At 47.0% G+C, this 16,448-nt stretch overlaps 1 pseudogene; it reads right to left on the bottom strand.

The window, feature by feature from the left end:
• Window positions 1–123: 123 nt before the first annotated feature.
• On the bottom strand, window positions 124–4,772 carry LOC149355836 (uncharacterized; annotated as a pseudogene).
• Between the last annotated feature and the right edge of the window lie 11,676 nt (window positions 4,773–16,448).

Below are 16,448 nucleotides of genomic sequence, written 5' to 3' on the forward strand. Positions count from 1 at the left end.
CAGTTCTGGCGGAAAGGACTCCAGCATTGATCTAACTAAAACTGTAAAACCTTGCTGATCAGTTTAAAAGACAGGCAGTTAAACTGGATATCGTTGAGGCCTCTGTCCTTATTGGAGTGTAACTCAAATCAGCAGCTCCCACTTCACACGAAGCCAGTCGTGGTGGACATAGCCGTCACGGGTAAGGTCCTCTAGCTTCAAGGAAATCGGAAACCAAGTCAGCTCATTGCTTGAATTCGTAGGCCTTTCAAGGATTCCGAACGGGCCCGGTGTAACAAGGTTTATGTATTTTGCCCCGGACATCGGATCCACGACGCTCAGCTTAATGTTGTACGCAAATGGCCACGTAATAGAATCGTCAATGTCACCCTTGTGCAGCTGGAGAGCCGGGTATAACATCACCGAATCACGTTCTTCCTCGAACCGCACACCTGGTGATATGCGGGCCGCGGAAGTATACATTCCCAGCAACATAGTTAGCAGAGCCGGTTCTCAAAGTGGCTTCTTTAATGGCTTCCACACATTTGACAAAAAAGACGCAGTGGTCCACGTGCAGGCCACAAATCCAGAACTGTTCTTTGGTCCAGAGGAATGTCTTCTCACTCCTTTCCGTGCATGCTTCGACGGCGTCAGCAATCTGCGCCAGCCTGTCAGCATTCAGACTAGTCGAAATCACAACGTCCTTTTTCAGTCTTTCGGTTACTGCGTTTATAGAGCTGGCAAGATTTTCTGTTTGCTCTTTTCTTCCTTCCAGAGATTGCTTCATTTGCTCATTAAAAGCCACGACTTCGTGCACTCTGTCCGCGAAACTGTCCAAACTCTCTTTCATTAGCTCCGGCAATGCTTTCAAGCTTTCGTTTAAAGCGATCAATTCTTGCCTCAGCGTTTCTTCGAAGGCGTTCAAGCTGTGGCAAGTTTCGTTGAGTTTGTTGTGACGTGATCCCCTGTCAACAGGGAGCCGCTCGAAGAAGGGTCTTATTTCACATCCCTGCTGTTTCAATGCGCTTTTGAAGGAAGACAAAATCCCCGTTTCCAGCCTGAAAGTAGAGTGTCCATAGCATTCCGACATGAAGGGTGTCTCCAAAGCACGACACTCTGATCTCAGGTGCGTACATACGTCTTTTGCGGACAACGGCGGCGGAGCACTTGGGGCAGGAGACCGAGTGCTGACCACACTCCCGTTGTAAGTGCTGCCAAATCTCTGAAGCTGCCATCACGTCCGCGCAGCCAATTTCTTCGTGCCAGCATTTCAGCTACAAATAACAGTTAACTATTAGTATGGAGCCACCCTGCAGAACAACCATTCATGCACTTAGCGTCATGACTGCGTTCCTGCACTGCTAAATGCGCACTGAGAGGGAAGCTTGTGAGTTTTGTTGTATCCTGTTGGGCTTATGGCGCATAAGAAACTACGGCTGTGGGGTTAGCAAAGTCTGATGTCTTGTATAGACTACATTTGATCAGAAGGTATTCTTTATCTGCTCCATTAGCTTTGCATAGTGGTCTGAAAATAAAGGACAAATATAAAGGGCATTGTCTGAAAACAATATTACGTGAAAAAGAATGTGTTGATTTTAAAATCAATTTAAACTTTTTCCTCTAGTTTTTCAAGTTTTATGCATACGAATAAGACTTTGGTTAGCGTGAGATTGTTTCCGCATACAGGGAATGTGTTTCACTAATATTTTACACAATTTTTATAAACGGGCTTTTTGAATTCGAAGAGCACTTTTTTCGGCATAGCATTGTCAGTGGTGTAGTTCATCAGTATACAGGTAAGACGTGCTAACTAGCGGGCTGGCTCACTAATAGCGAACCGTTAACTTTTTAACTATTACTGTTTGGCTCCTTCACTACTGAAAGGCACCTAGATTACCGTAAGTAATATCCACGACAGTTTTTAGAGTTTTGAAACCGCGGTCACCCTCGGCGTTGTGCCCAACAAACTCTGGCTACATCGCGCCCATACATACTCCTTCGAGAAGCTTGCAGACAAAGCAACCTCTCCTGTGCACGTAATTCGTCGAGATATCCAGAATGCCGCAACGTCCCTCAGGTGTACATGCAAACAGAGGCGCCATCTAGTGACATGACACCAAAGCACATCAACGCGGCTGACAAAGTCGTTGAGGGCTATGTACTCTCGACCACTTAACGCGACCTCTTGCCAAGCTCTTCCCGGCGAATAAAATGTTTTACAATCAATCAACGCGCTGGGTTGAATTTTTTTTCCCCGTAATTATTGATGATAGCAAAGGTGGGTGCATTAGGAGCCATGTTTTGTTGAAAATAAGGAAAGCTATGTCAATAGAATAAACTGTAAAACCTGACTAAAAGCTAGAGAACTGCAACCCCAGATGGCGTTGCTAAGAGGAAATCATTGGGAAACACTCTGCATTTAGTTAGGCCTAAGAGCAGGAACCTCGCCAATTTCCTGAAAAATAGGGGCTTGTTGTCGCTCATACCTCTACGTGTGGGCGAGAGTGCGCGAAATAAAAGCGAACAGGAAGCACTTCGAACGAGCTGTCGCATCAAAGAATGCATCGGCGACAAGTATTTTTCCGAAGCGGACGAGCAGGGCGCCGCCATCTTGTCAACGCATCCCGTAACTTGCCCGTCGCGCACGCGCGCTATGGCTTGTAGCGTGCGTACGCACGCAATACGCTACAAGGTGCGCACGCACATTCGTTACCCGCGGAGCCGCTCACTGCGGACGGCCAGCTAAAGGTATCTATTGGCAGCGAGCCAAGATGCTGACTTTGTGAAGTTAAAAAAACCAGCCCGCTCACTTCACCCGCCCGGTGGACTCGGGAGCATGAAACCCGATACCACGCAGCTGCCAAAGTTCCACCTCTACATGGCTCTATGTACCTCCGCGCGCGGAGAGCGCCATCGCCCTCCTGCACAAGCTGCCGCACCAAGTTTCGATCGGGTGCGTCGACCGTCTGCGTGAGAATCGCACTCAAGGTCAAGCCAAGCCAGGCACATCCTCAAGACCAGATTAGACTTCGTGACGGATTGCTTCCGCAATAAAACTATTACGACGATACTTGGGAACCATAAAAACATGCTTCCAGGAATAGGTGAACTGGACTAGAAAGTCGTTCCCGAATGAGCGAAGGCAGCACTGCGGAGTTGTGCACGCCCTGATGTTGCGCATGTTTTGCGCCTCAAGCCTGATTATAAGCGCTTTAATTTTGCATCGTGATCCTTTATTTGCGCCTTCCTTTCTTTTCGTTGTTTTATTGTTGTTCTAGTCGAGCAAAATGGATATCATCATGAGATTAGTGCAAGCCATTCAAACTTCTTTATTTCTTTGACAATTTGCAATGCAGGAAAACCACCTATGGTTGGTGTCTGTCCACACAAAAGCCGCTATCCCAAGCCAAACAATGGATATATCTTGAGCTTGCACTACACCCCTTCATTTCGGTAAAAAAAGGGGGGGAGACCTGTGTTACACAATGGCTGGCACGCTATTCTTTCCTCGTGACGCTTGACAAAGATAAGATAAGAGTACAGGATGCTCGTCGAAAGTGTACTCCCCCTTCATGAGGGCGCGATAATTTCCTTTTCCATTTGGCCTCCTAACAAGTACTTGGATGCAAAAATAGAATTAGCGCTTTTATTCGCTTTTTGCTGAGCTGAACTAGTGATAATTGGTACATGTTTTGCAATGTTTATCCTCTCTTCATGGAGATTGCTGGTTATCTGTCCGCGCACCACTGAAGCGTTTGGTATTCTGTCTGTGCTCAGATCTCATCTTTTGCTATTCACTGCAAAGATCGACGAAATCCATTATAGGTGCTATTTGTTACATATACGAGAGCAATAGCTGTGACAAGCACTGAAATGATTGACACGAAATAAAACAAAATTTCTAGCGGTCGCAACGAAAATTCCCTTAATAGCGGCCGTACCTTTCCGCACTCTCTATTCCATATGTGTTCCAGGGAAGACTTAATTTTCAAAGATGGACTTTTTCAAAATTTAGTCTTCCCTGAAACGCCTGTTATACATCGAGACAGTAATCGCTTTTTCAGAACATGTCTGTATCTAATGCACTACCGACCCGGTATGTCCTGACGACAGCCAACTTGTGTTATCCATTAAAATGCTTCAGTTAACGCAGAAAGTTTGTTTTTAGGACCGGTATGCAACCCCCAAAATTACAAGCTCAGACCTAAAACTAAAACTGATGATGATGATGAAATTTTATGCTGCTAGGGCATCTGGTGCCAAAGAGCGCCAAGGCACAAGGTTATTTATTCTAATTAAGGTTAGGTCAGAGGCCCATTTCTCAAGCATTTCACCGTACAGAAGCCGAGTACCAGGCAGGGGAAAGCTTGTACCCATTGTATCACCGGTGGGTACCCGGCGGCACTGGGGATTGAACCCCGCACCTGCCGCATGCGAGGCGGATGGTCAAACCGTAAAACTAAAAGTATTTTCTGCGGTGTTTTTCAACTTTGATCCCCGTAAATCACCTTTCTTGTCAGTATCTCGTCGGAAAGGGTCTCCTTCCAGTCGACTTCTTCGTCTTGGGAGGGCTGGTCGTCGAGAGGACACACTCGCTGACCGTTCTGTGCGCACTGACCGTAGCAGGACTCGCACAGCAGGTGCAAGCACGGTAGGAGTGCGGTCTTCCTGCACACTAGTCCACAGGCCCGGCATAACTTGTTCCCAGGAATTGGTTTAACGAAGCGTAGGGGCCGCCAGTCGAGTTCTGCGGCGAACCCGACCAACGTGTAGGACATACCTCCGGTAGCCATCGTCAACTGCTCTACAAAGTGCACGGGTAGATTTGGCTGAACACCAAAGCATTATCTATCCCTATTTATTGTTTTTATTTTCAGGGGTCGTCAACGCTACAATCGCGGTGTTATCATCGGAATCACATGTCCTCGCTTCCTGCAACGCTCGTATGTAATGAAAGCATGCTTTTAGCGTCCTTCCGGTAAATGCTCTGCCATGAAGTGTAGTTTTAATTGCCGGTAAAGAATAAATTGCTACCGCGTGGCCTCATGTGAGAAGTCTCTAAACCCGGACCGCTAAAGAAAAGGTTTCACAATTTAGATTGTGGTATAGCCAATGTGGTCCTTTTATTATTCCTGCACCCTTGACTGTCGTATGGTACACCGCGAAATATACACTGGATCAGATTGTGAGAATAATGCGCAAGGAAGGAGTTTTGGGATAGGCCTTAACATCTCACCGAATAATTACTCCGGAATTCAGGATTGCTAGTGAAGTAATACTGTCGCACCAAAGGTGAGCCACCGGCCAGTGCCCAAGGCAAGGGGCATGCTTCACATCGAGCAACGACAAGGATCCCCGTAGAGGCAGATGGTGCAAGCGATATGGTTTTTTTGGAATTGAATATACTGTTTTCCTCCTATCGTGTCGTTCCGTTCTGTATTTCTAAATCAAGCGTGTGAAATCCCGACATACAGGGTCGGTATTCTGCGGAAAATGTACAGCTGGCCAAATCGTTAGTGGCTTGGTTTTCGCATCCCGAATTAAAAGGCTTCACTCGGTTAAGCCGCTGCCATAATCAAGCTGTAATTCGGCGATTGTGGTGGCATTTTGTGGTCCATTTTTTTTTCATATGATGCATAAGTGAACCAATTGCTTGAGTAAGCTAAAAAATTAGTATTCTTCATTGTATGCGTCTACGAAGCTCCAAAACGATGGGAATACTTAGCAATGATACTATTGGATCAATTGCGCTTATTCTGGGTAAAGGACTTGTATTACCTAAAAGGAGAAGTAGTTTACCCAGAGGAAGAAGCTAGATAAACCAGAACTATTGCTAAGTGTCCCTCTTTTTTACTTTTCGTTGCCGCAGACGATGATCATTACTAATAATTTTGATTTAAGCAGGATATTATTCTACTTAAGCATAACATGAAAAAAAAATGGGCTGCAAAATCCCACTACACGCGCCAAGTTACAGAATGAATCTGTCAGCGGTTTTGCCGAGAGAAGCCTTTTACAAGGTGCATTTGGAAATGCAATACAATTTCCGTTTCGCTTCTTTATCGCCTACGTATTGTGTGCGTATGATGCGAATAAAGTCATGCCAACTTCCCAAGCATGTCGACCTCTCTATGTTCCAGGCGTTTCCTTATCAGACAAGCAAAAAACATAGGAAATAAGGGGAAGCTTCGCATGAAAACTTTTGACGTGAATGGCTTATGATAAAGTTCGGTTCAGATAAGAAAGGTGGGTTCAGATAGAGCGATCCCTCCTATACTTCGCTGTTGGAATGGCGAGAACTCCGGCGAGGCTTATTACCTCTACTTTCAATGGACTCGGTGTTTGCGTTGTTGAACGCCAGGCACACAAGTTAAAAGAATTGGCAAAAATCGGCTCTCGACTAATTTACACACCATGAAGTTCTTAATGAGTGCTGACATACCATAGGGCATCGTGTTTGAACGCGTTGGCACTACGGCCTTATCTCGGCGAAATGGGATAAAGCCTCACTGCCGTAGGAGACCTCCACCGACAATCCGCCCACCACTGCCCACCACCCATCTACCACCTCCGAAGTACATTACTCCTCAGCAAACAACCCACCTTCACCCTCCCGTAAACCTCTCCCACCAATGAACCCCTATCTTCACCCACCGAATTTGTCTTGTTGTCTCTGAAGCGGTTGCACTTGCGTCCAATGATCGATGTGAGTTTGATCAGCACTGATAAGGAGAAGTGCTGAGCGTTATCGGACAGAATGTTTACGCAGAATAATAGAAATCTGGGCCAGTTGGTACATAATGAAGGCGAGAACCTGAGAACCCTCTAAACGAGGGCCCTTGAGGCTATCCCGAATGAATGAATGAATGAATGAATGAATGAATGAATGAATGAATGAATGAATGAATGAATGAATGAATGAATGAATGAATGAAAACGAAAATTACGAGAAGAGGAACGTACACCAGGACGACTGAGTGGTCGTCGTCGTACACCCAGTCGTCACGGTGTACGTCTCTTTTTTACCCTTGTCCTTTTCGACCGGTTCTCCTCTCAAGAATATTTGTCTGTCCGGCAGCGCTGGCAGGTCTTTCTGCTGTCCACCACTCTATCTTCTGGAGGCTGCATTCACAACCGTTTATTTTTTCAGCATTTCGACACATCAGAAACCACCTGTACATGCTTTCTGTTCCGACAAGGCCACTGCATTCACAAACCAAGATTACAGACTCGCTCAACATGGACAACACTCGTCCATGAAGATAAAATATAGCGAACCTATGGTACACAACGCCTGGCGCCCAATTGTTAACATGTGGTGCCTGCCACAGATGAAAACATAGGATGCTTGTCGGAAGTGCATCCACTCCTGATTTCACCGTGATAATTTCTAAAGGCGCCTCTATGACACCAGCATCTTTTTAAATTTTTGGACGCGCAACAATATTAAAACGCAGAACAGGAAATTAGTCCGTCTATGCGGTTCACGCTCCGCATAGCTACCGACAATGATGCATGGTTCGCACCATTTATCTTCGCTTCACGCAGAAGTACGCTTCCCTGCCTACTCACTATGACTGGAAACATCGCTGGAATCCATAAAGTCATACGCGCTATTTTTTCGAAAATACGATATAGTGATTGCAGTGAGGTACATTGCAAGGAATAACCCTAAAGGAAACTATAATGTAGTGGCCACAACGAAAATTTCTCAATAACTGTAATTAAGTCCATCTCACCATCAGTCGAGAAAGAAATCACCGCATCGAACTACCTAGATGTTTAGCAGCGAAGGAGGTGATTTCTCTTAACGACGATGATGATTTGAAGAGGAGGGGTTTTGTTCATAAGAATCATATTTTGTGCTTGCTTCGCTATAGATAGAAGGTAGATCGGAGAGAGCGAGGGATTACAATAACATGTTAACCGCAGGGGCCGTTCTTTTGATCTCATGTGATGTGATAAAGCCTATCATTTTTTTACCCCTGTAGCGAAAAATAAAGCACTTGTAAAGCAGCGTTCGACTCTGTCGTGTTATCCACTCCCTGTAGTATTCCTAACAGCCCTACCTTCAAATTTAAATAATGAGTAATTAACACCACAATCTCCCACTGAAGCAAATTGCAGGTTACTAGTTGTTCTCCATGCCGAATACTTTTCAGGATACTTTTCAGGCTTTTAGGAAGCACGCAGTGGGTAGTAGGTAAGCTTTAATGAATGCGTTTTCATGAGGTACTTGGGGTAGCCGGGAGTAGGAAGCCGTCATGGATTTTGTGGCTGTGAATATGAGGGCTCAGATTAGAGGCACGGTGCAGGGCAGGGGTGATTGAAGCTTGGCCTGTCGTACGTCCATATTAGGCGCGCGTACGGCGTGAGAAGCGAAAGGGACGTGGTACTGGGGTGGTGTGTAATGAGGACCGCCATGAGAGTGTCAAATAAATCTAGGTGGAACTTCCGAAATTAGAGCTAAGTGTGCAGGATCTGGGCATGCTTCAAGCGATCGCAGCGCACTGTCATGCGCGGCGGCTCATAGAGTCATAAACAGGACGCATAAGTCGAGTGTGGAAGCGCGGCGCTAGCAGTGTTGGATAATATCGTGAGCAGTAAAAAGTCAACGGGTGTGGAGTTTGGCTGGATTTTGGGGTTTTATGCCACTTGAGTCTGAGCGACGTTCTAGGATAACCTTGCTGATTTTCGGGACGGCGGTACAGGTTGTATGATTGTTGCGGGTGAGTGGAGAATGACGTGCGCGGTAGAATCACTCCAACATAATGAGATAGCAGGACGACACCCATAATACTAAAAGTGTAAAAATTAACTGTTGCCACTTTAAATTCAGATAACGACCGGCCGGTTAAAAGGTTAGAAGCATATAACGCTGCGTTGTATATATTTGTGCCTCCATTCATCAACGCCCATATAGTAAACTCAAAAATAAAAAAAAGGAACAGAATTTTATTTTAGAAAAGGTTTTCATCGTTTAATTCAGAGTTGCGGTTACAACACAGAGTTTGAACAGTGAAAACAGTTCGGCTCTTCCATACCGACAGTTTCAGGGAAGAGGGCTATTAACGTTTAAAAATAGTAGTTTTCAGGTTTAAAGTTTGTGTTCTGCACCACATATGACGGGCATCAGGAGAGAAGTGAATGAAGTATATTTTCAAGCTACTTAACTACGACTGGAACGTAACTTTTTAGCCACTACAGATCGGTGCCGCCTGGACACAATTAGAGGTGTCTAGGTGCTTCCTAGTAATAGCTATAATAAGCATTAATAACTGCGTAAAATCCATTACCTTCGGCCCCGTGGCTTAAAAGATATTGATAATTGATTCGGAAATATGAAATTTGCGCGCTTGTGACACGGCACCTGTTCCGTGGAGTGACGTAATTTTGTGGGCATCGCTGTCCATGCTACGCAGTCGCGCAGTTTCTGAATCTGACGAGAAATGGTGCAAGTTTGTCAAGCCAGAGCGCCAAAAGTTATCACGTTTCCAAATTCAAAGCAGTTATTTGCGCAATAATAGTGGATAGCTCTAAATCTGAACATGCATGCTAAAGCTATATTTGCAAGAGTCCTCCTCGCTGTTATTGTAAACAAGTTAACTATTAGAGAAAACATATTCACCTTTTTCCGGGCGTCAATGGTGATGGAAAAGCCAACGTTTAACCTTTGCAAAGGACAATTTTTAACGATTAGTATTCCACTCCTACCATACACAGGGTAAATAAAGCACTACAGGAGTGAAGTACGCATCCCATTTAGTGCAGAGAATGCTCTGACTGGACTAATTCTCCAGTAGTAGATTGTAGTATGAAATCACGTGAACCACGTTATGGGAGTTTCAGATAAGATAGTGCACTTTTATCTCTCGAGCAAGTGTGATTCACAGCAGCAACTCAAATATTAATCGAACCTGGTCTTTACACACGTAGCTGTCGCGGGTGAGGTCGTCTAGGTTAAGGTACCGGGATAAATAATAAATGGGCCTGTTAGATAATTCTAAAGGCCTCCGTATTTGTGAATCAATTCTCCACGGTTTCACTTCGAGCTGGCATTTTGCGCCTTCTTCTGGGTGCACGACACTCAGCCTCATTCCGTGCTCGAGTGGCCACTGAATAAAGTCATCCAATTCACCTTTGTGTAGTTGGAACCGAAAAAGTAGCCACACAGATTCGCCGCCTTTAGTGAGCATTATTCCAGGCGAGATGCAATGGCCGCGCAGGTACACGCGCTCGCTTAAATAAGTAGCACACCCCACCTACAACGCTTTTTGTTTGAGCGCTTCCACACCGTTTACAAAAAACTCCCAGTGCTGTACTTGTAGCTTGTTGTGCCCAACAACAAGGCCAATGCTTTTCAGTGTTTCAGCTTTTGCAGCGTCGTTTGCACCTGCAAACCGTGAATATTTTTCACCGTTCTCTCGCATCACATTCACTAACTCGCCTTTAAGTCTCTCTTCCAATGAGCCCATCCTTGTGGAGACAGTGTTGGTTGTTGACGGTTTCATCTCTTCATTAGACGCGGTTATTTCGCTAATGGTTTGTGTTGCTTGCGACAGTTCGCGCTGCAGCGTCTCTGTGGAGACGTTCTGACCGTGCGAGATTTCGTTCAGTCGGTCGCCCAGCGCTCTGCTCTCACTAAGCACCTGCTCCAGAGGGGCCTTCATTTCACGGGCTTGCTCTTCCAACACTCGGCTCGAAGCTGTCGAAGCACGTGACTCGTCTCGGCGCGCAACCTGTCCTCCGCATTCAGGTGCTGGAGGCGCCCTCTGGTTTGCACAGTTCGACCTCAGGTGCGCGCACACGTCGCTGCATAGAACCGAGGCCGCGCACTTGGGGCAGCGAGTGGAGTGGTGTCCACAGTCGCGCTGGAAGTGTTGAGAGATCTCCGAAGCGGCCATTACAGCAGCGCAGCCGTTTTCTTCGTTCCAGCACGTAGCCTGGAAGTGAGGAATATAGTGGAACATAAAATCTCAATTGGTGCATTGTTTAGGGGAGTCCCCCAAGGTGGAGTAGATTTGTTATAAGGGAATAATTACTCATCGACATTCACCCTAGCGCAGCCATGTGGCTACAAAGGGAAGCTATACAGCTTTCTCAGAAACTTCGTAGTTAAAGAAAAATTCCCCTGGCCCGGGGTTCGAACGTGTGACTAGCGCTTCATCGGAGCAGTCGCTCTACCAACGATTTTTCTCTAACTACGAAGTAGCTAAGAAAGCTATATAGCTTTCCTTTGTAGCCACATGGCTGCGGTCGGGTGGATGTCGGTGAGTAATTACTCTGTTATGATAAATTCTCAATAATTGAAATATAATAAGAAAAATTGCATATAACGGCAGAAGGGAACAGGCAGGCTTTTCAGGGTTTATTGGTTCGAAGATTAAAGATAACCGACAGATAAATATCCGCATAGATAGCTAGATAATTGAATTGAATGCCGTTTAGAGGAAAAAAAAGGCAGTTTTCGACAATGGAAACGGAAGTACAGCATGCAGTGCGGCCCAGTGAAAGAAAGAATGAGCTGCTTCCATTCATATGCCTCAGTTAATGATTCTCGAGCAAAGAGGAAATCAGACAGTGAAGAAAATATAGACTGAAAGGTGGATATTGGAGCAGGGGGGGGGGGGATACTTTGTGGGGTTTTAAGTCGCAAAGCCGCGTACAGGCTATGAGATAGCTCCAAGGGTTTGTTATACATCTTGGAGTTATTTAACGCCTTGTTTTTATTTTTTCATTATTTACAACGTATGTTCAATTTATTATTCTATGTAAGGGTCATTAGGGTGCTCTGTAGCCACTCGTGCCTTGACCTCCGAAGGACAGCCGGGAGTATATGAAAAATGGGTAAATAAGTGAGCACTGACATCGCACAGCTGCATGAAAGTGCGGCCGCCGAAGCCGGAATCCGGTCGCATGCATTTGGGGCTCGGCAGCCGAAAGCCACTGCCACTAAGCTCCCGCACTGAATGCTGAGGAGTGGGGAGATTAGAGGGAAGCTGTTCATGTAATATATTAGGTTGTGAAATCCATGGTTCGACGGAAACCCGCCTGGTCGGAAAATTCATGGCCGGAAGTAACAAGCGCCGACCACTCGTTAGACACAAACAAAAACACAAGGCTCCGCTACGGGAGCCTTGTTCACAATTTCTCTTCACAATACCTCTTCACAAACAACTCTTTGTTTTTGTTTGCGTCTAACGATTGGTCGGCGCTTGTTATTTCCCGACATTTGGTTGTGAAACCGAAGCACAATTTTGGCATTAAACGCAAAACTCCTGCAAGGTATGTTTAAAACGTAACGCTGAACGACTTTCTGAGCAAACCCTTCATTAGATATCGAGACGAATATGCGCCAATAATGCACTAGCGAAATCGACGCAGGAGCGTTTATACTCGGTCGGGCAACCAAGTCGCCGCCAAGTGACGCGCGAACCACGACGGTCATGCAGCCTGAAAATGGTGTCAATTCCTGACGAAGCAGAAAGCGCATGCCGCCGACGGCCCGCTTTTCTGCACGATGCGGGCAAACAATAAACGCTTGCATGAAGAACTGAAAAGCGCCCCTGGCGAGCAGTGATGGTAGCGGCGCGGCTTCGCTCCACCCGACGGCAAGGCGAGCATCAGATCATCGAGGTGGGTCAACCAGATGTGCCGCCGCCATAGAGTTTCTTACTGTTACCTAGAGGAAAGCTGGCGGCGCTACATTTCAGTCACCATGGACGCTCAAAGCTTCATGGGACGGCGAGCTACTTGTGGCGAGACAGTCGTATTTTTTCGGGAACACGGAGTGGCACTACTGAGATATTTCATTGCGAAAACGGTGTTCACGTGTGCGCAGACGACTTTCGCGCGAACGCAGTGTGCAAAAGCCATAGTAGTGAAAACGCAACGACACACGACGACAATAAAAGGTTTTACTTTTCTGAAATGCCTTTAAAAAACCTCTCAAAGTATCTAAGCAACAAGATTTTTTTTAAACATATTTCCTTTTAAAAGTGCGCCTGTTAATTACGAAATATTAGTTTTTGTAGTATTCGTTACTTGGCCAATAGGAAAGCTAGCCATCTCTTATTTTGGGCGAACTTTGCATTTACATGCTTTTCTGCTCATTTGTTGAAATTTACAGACAGAATATTGAATGTTAGGATATTCGTAGTTATCGAACAGCTTTATTTTTCTATTATTTTTTGGCCAAAAGTTGTAGTTCAGCAGTCGGTAGCTCACCGCCCCATGATGCTTTGAGCGCATGTGGAGGTTGAAGTGGTCTTGAGGAGTCTCCATGCAAACTTCCATAGACGGGTTGCCAGCTTTCCCTCTAGGTAATAGTAAGAAACTCTAAGGCCGACGCCCCCTCGCTCTCAGCTGCGCATCTGCTGACAGAGCGCGATGACATGCAGTTCTTCCCAGCTTGGTCACCACTCGCGTGCTCCGTTTTACTTTTGGTGCACCTGTAACATCCACCCTCAGCTTGTTCGTCGGCCCACCTGTGTTCATTTTCAGCACGAACGGCTAAGTAGTGGAATGTCCTCCACTCCGCTGCTAGGATTAACGTCAAGCACTGAACTGAACAACACTACATAATTAGAAACCCCCAAACTCACATGAAAACCCTTTTCAGGTTTACTTAAGTATTGGAGGTAAACTTATTAAAGAACTAAGGATTTCAAATGTAGCCTTGCTAGCGACAGCTACTCAGTTATAGACGAACCGGCTACCTGTGTCACCCACTGGCGTCTTACAACTGATGCTTGGGTAAGTTGGTATGCCATTTCAAAATTGCTAACACCATCATAACTTCCCAGAAACCGGAAGCCTCAATTCTTTTGCTGAGAGTGCTAAGAAGGGGCTGCTAAACGCATGCGTCCTTGGACCATTCGATGTGTGCGGCATCAAAAATTTAAAAATAGATTTTTTTTAATTTTTTTTTTGGGGGGGGGAATGGCGTAGTATCTGTCTCGCATCTCCGTGGTCACCTGAACCACGCCGCAAGAGAAGGGATTAAGGAGGGACAGGTTACCCTGTTACTGTGCCTGCTTCACACCTTTGTGTGAAGCATGGGTGGGAAGGTTTAGTTTTGGAATATCTGAAATGTATGCCGAGATGCCCTTTCACAGACTGGTACACATTGTTATTGTTCTCTTTTAGGCGTTCATTGATCCATCTTCCCATCTAGATCCATCAAGAAAAGCAGCTTCTGCTTTTCTAATCAATTAGCTTGAAGCGAGAGTAATATTCTTACTTGATCAACACAAAAAAAATTCATTAATTAAAAAAAAATCCCTTGTGCTCCTTGGTTTCTGTGGCTGTTGACTTCTCTCATATTTATAACGAGCCCCTCATTCCCCTTCTCCTATATATATTGAAGCGGGTAGACGGCGACGACGACCAAGAGCGTGGGAAGAGTAGAAGACGACAACGAAGTTCGGACTGTGTTCTCGGTGCCGCTCGCAGCTGTTCTTTTCTATTTGTAAATATTTGTAAATATATTCTTTCCCGCAACATATTTGGTGGAGGTGCGGCTTTCCCCTACGTCTACCGACGACGGAGCTCCGCAGCGGCCGCCAGTTGCCTTCACTCATCATGACCCAAGACGCCTCCCAGCAAACCTCAGCCCCGGCCATGACATCACTCGTTCTTTCTCCCCCTCGTGACGCTGGGACATTTTCTGGTACCGACAACACTGAGGTCGACGACTGGATCAACATGTACGAGCGAGTGAGTACCTACAACCGCTGGGATCCGACCCTTATGCTCGCAAATGTAATATTCTATCTAAAAGACACCGCCCGGGTCTGGTATGAGACCCACGAAGACCATCTAACCAGCTGGGACGTGTGCAAAGAGAAACTCCGCGAATTGTTTGGACGGCCGCTCGGCCGAACACTTGCCGCTAAGAAGGACTTCGCCTCCCGAGCTCAAACATCTACGGAGTCGTATGTGTCGTACATTCAAGATGTGCTGGCCCTCTGTCACAAAACTGACGCCAACATGCCCGAGTCTGACAAAGTCAGCCACGTGTTGAAGGGAATCGCCGACGATGCCTTCAACTTGCTCGTATACAAGAGCTGCACTACAGTCGACGGAATTATTAAGGAATGTCGACGCTTCGAGGAAGCCAAAAGCAGGCGTATTAGCCAGCCGTACACACGCCTCCCCAACACGGCTGCGACTTCTTCATGTGAAGACCTGCGACACCGCCCAGCGCCCCCAGAAAATGTGACCCGCATCATCCGACGCGAGCTCGAAGCTATGTCCCCTGCCCCCCTGCATCTACATGATGGCGACAACCGCTTACCTACCATCTCTCTGGTACAAGCTGTCGTCCGCCAAGAGCTTGCCAACCTTGGTTTCCAGCCCGTCAGCCCTGTACGGTCTTCACCACCACCCGAAATCACTGCGATTGCTCCTGGACAACCTTCGTACTTCACTCCACGTGGCCGAAACCCTAACGACTGGCGGACAACCGACGACAGGCCCATTTGTTTCCATTGCCACTGCATTGGCCACATCTCCCGCCACTGTCGAAATTATTGGTCCCGTCGCAGCACATACCGTCCTCTCAGCTCCCACCGCGACGACGAACAGCCCAGCCACTACACGCCCCCTCCAGCCCAGCACAGTGCTACAGTCGACGGCCAGATTCCCCGCTCCAGCCGCTCCCCGTCCCCCCTGCGTCGACAGTCTCGTTCGCCCCAATGCCGTCGCTCCTCTCCTGGCCCCTACGGACGTTCGCAAGCGGAAAATTAGACGCTGCAGTGTCTGGAGGTGATGCTGCAGTACAGCCCCACTCCCAAAATCCTCGATTAGCCCTTCGCGCACACCATAAATTGCTCGCCATTCATGTCGATGGAGTGCCTGTGAGAGCCCTAATCGATACAGGCGCGCACGTATCCGTCATGAGTTCAGCCCTACGACGACGCCTCCGAAAAGTACTGACCCCTGCACCCAAAGCCGTTCTCCGCGTTGCCGACGGCGGAACGCCTCATGTTGTTGGACTATGCACAGCCCGTGTGACCATATCCGGCCGCCATACATCCGTTCTGTTCTCTGTTCTGGACCAGTGCCCTCATGAAGTCATTCTTGGCCTCGACTTCCTGTCTGAGCATTCAGCCCTTATTGACTGCGCCACTAATGTTGTTCAGCTTGACCTTCCTCTTTCTGCTGAGTCGCCGTCCCCAGTTATACACCGTCTTTGTGCTGTCGACTTTGTCCGTCTACCGCCTCAAGCCGCAACTTACATTTCTTTCTCATCTCTTCCCCCTGTACCTGATGGTCACTACGTAGTCACTCCGGAACTTGACGTCGCCCTGACGCGCAGCATTGCGCTTCCACACATTTTATTTACAATGTCGGCCAACCGAGCGTACCTTACGGTCCTGAACTTTGGTTCATCCATCCAACCGCTCCCGCAAGGCATCTCACTCGCCACGCTGTGCCCTGCTGCCGAATGTGTGATATCAGTGGTG

The sequence above is a fragment of the Amblyomma mixtum genome, chromosome 3 (assembly GCF_055824585.1).
Source record: "Amblyomma mixtum isolate Tamu chromosome 3, ASM5582458v1, whole genome shotgun sequence".
Lineage (NCBI taxonomy): Eukaryota > Metazoa > Arthropoda > Arachnida > Ixodida > Ixodidae > Amblyomma > Amblyomma mixtum.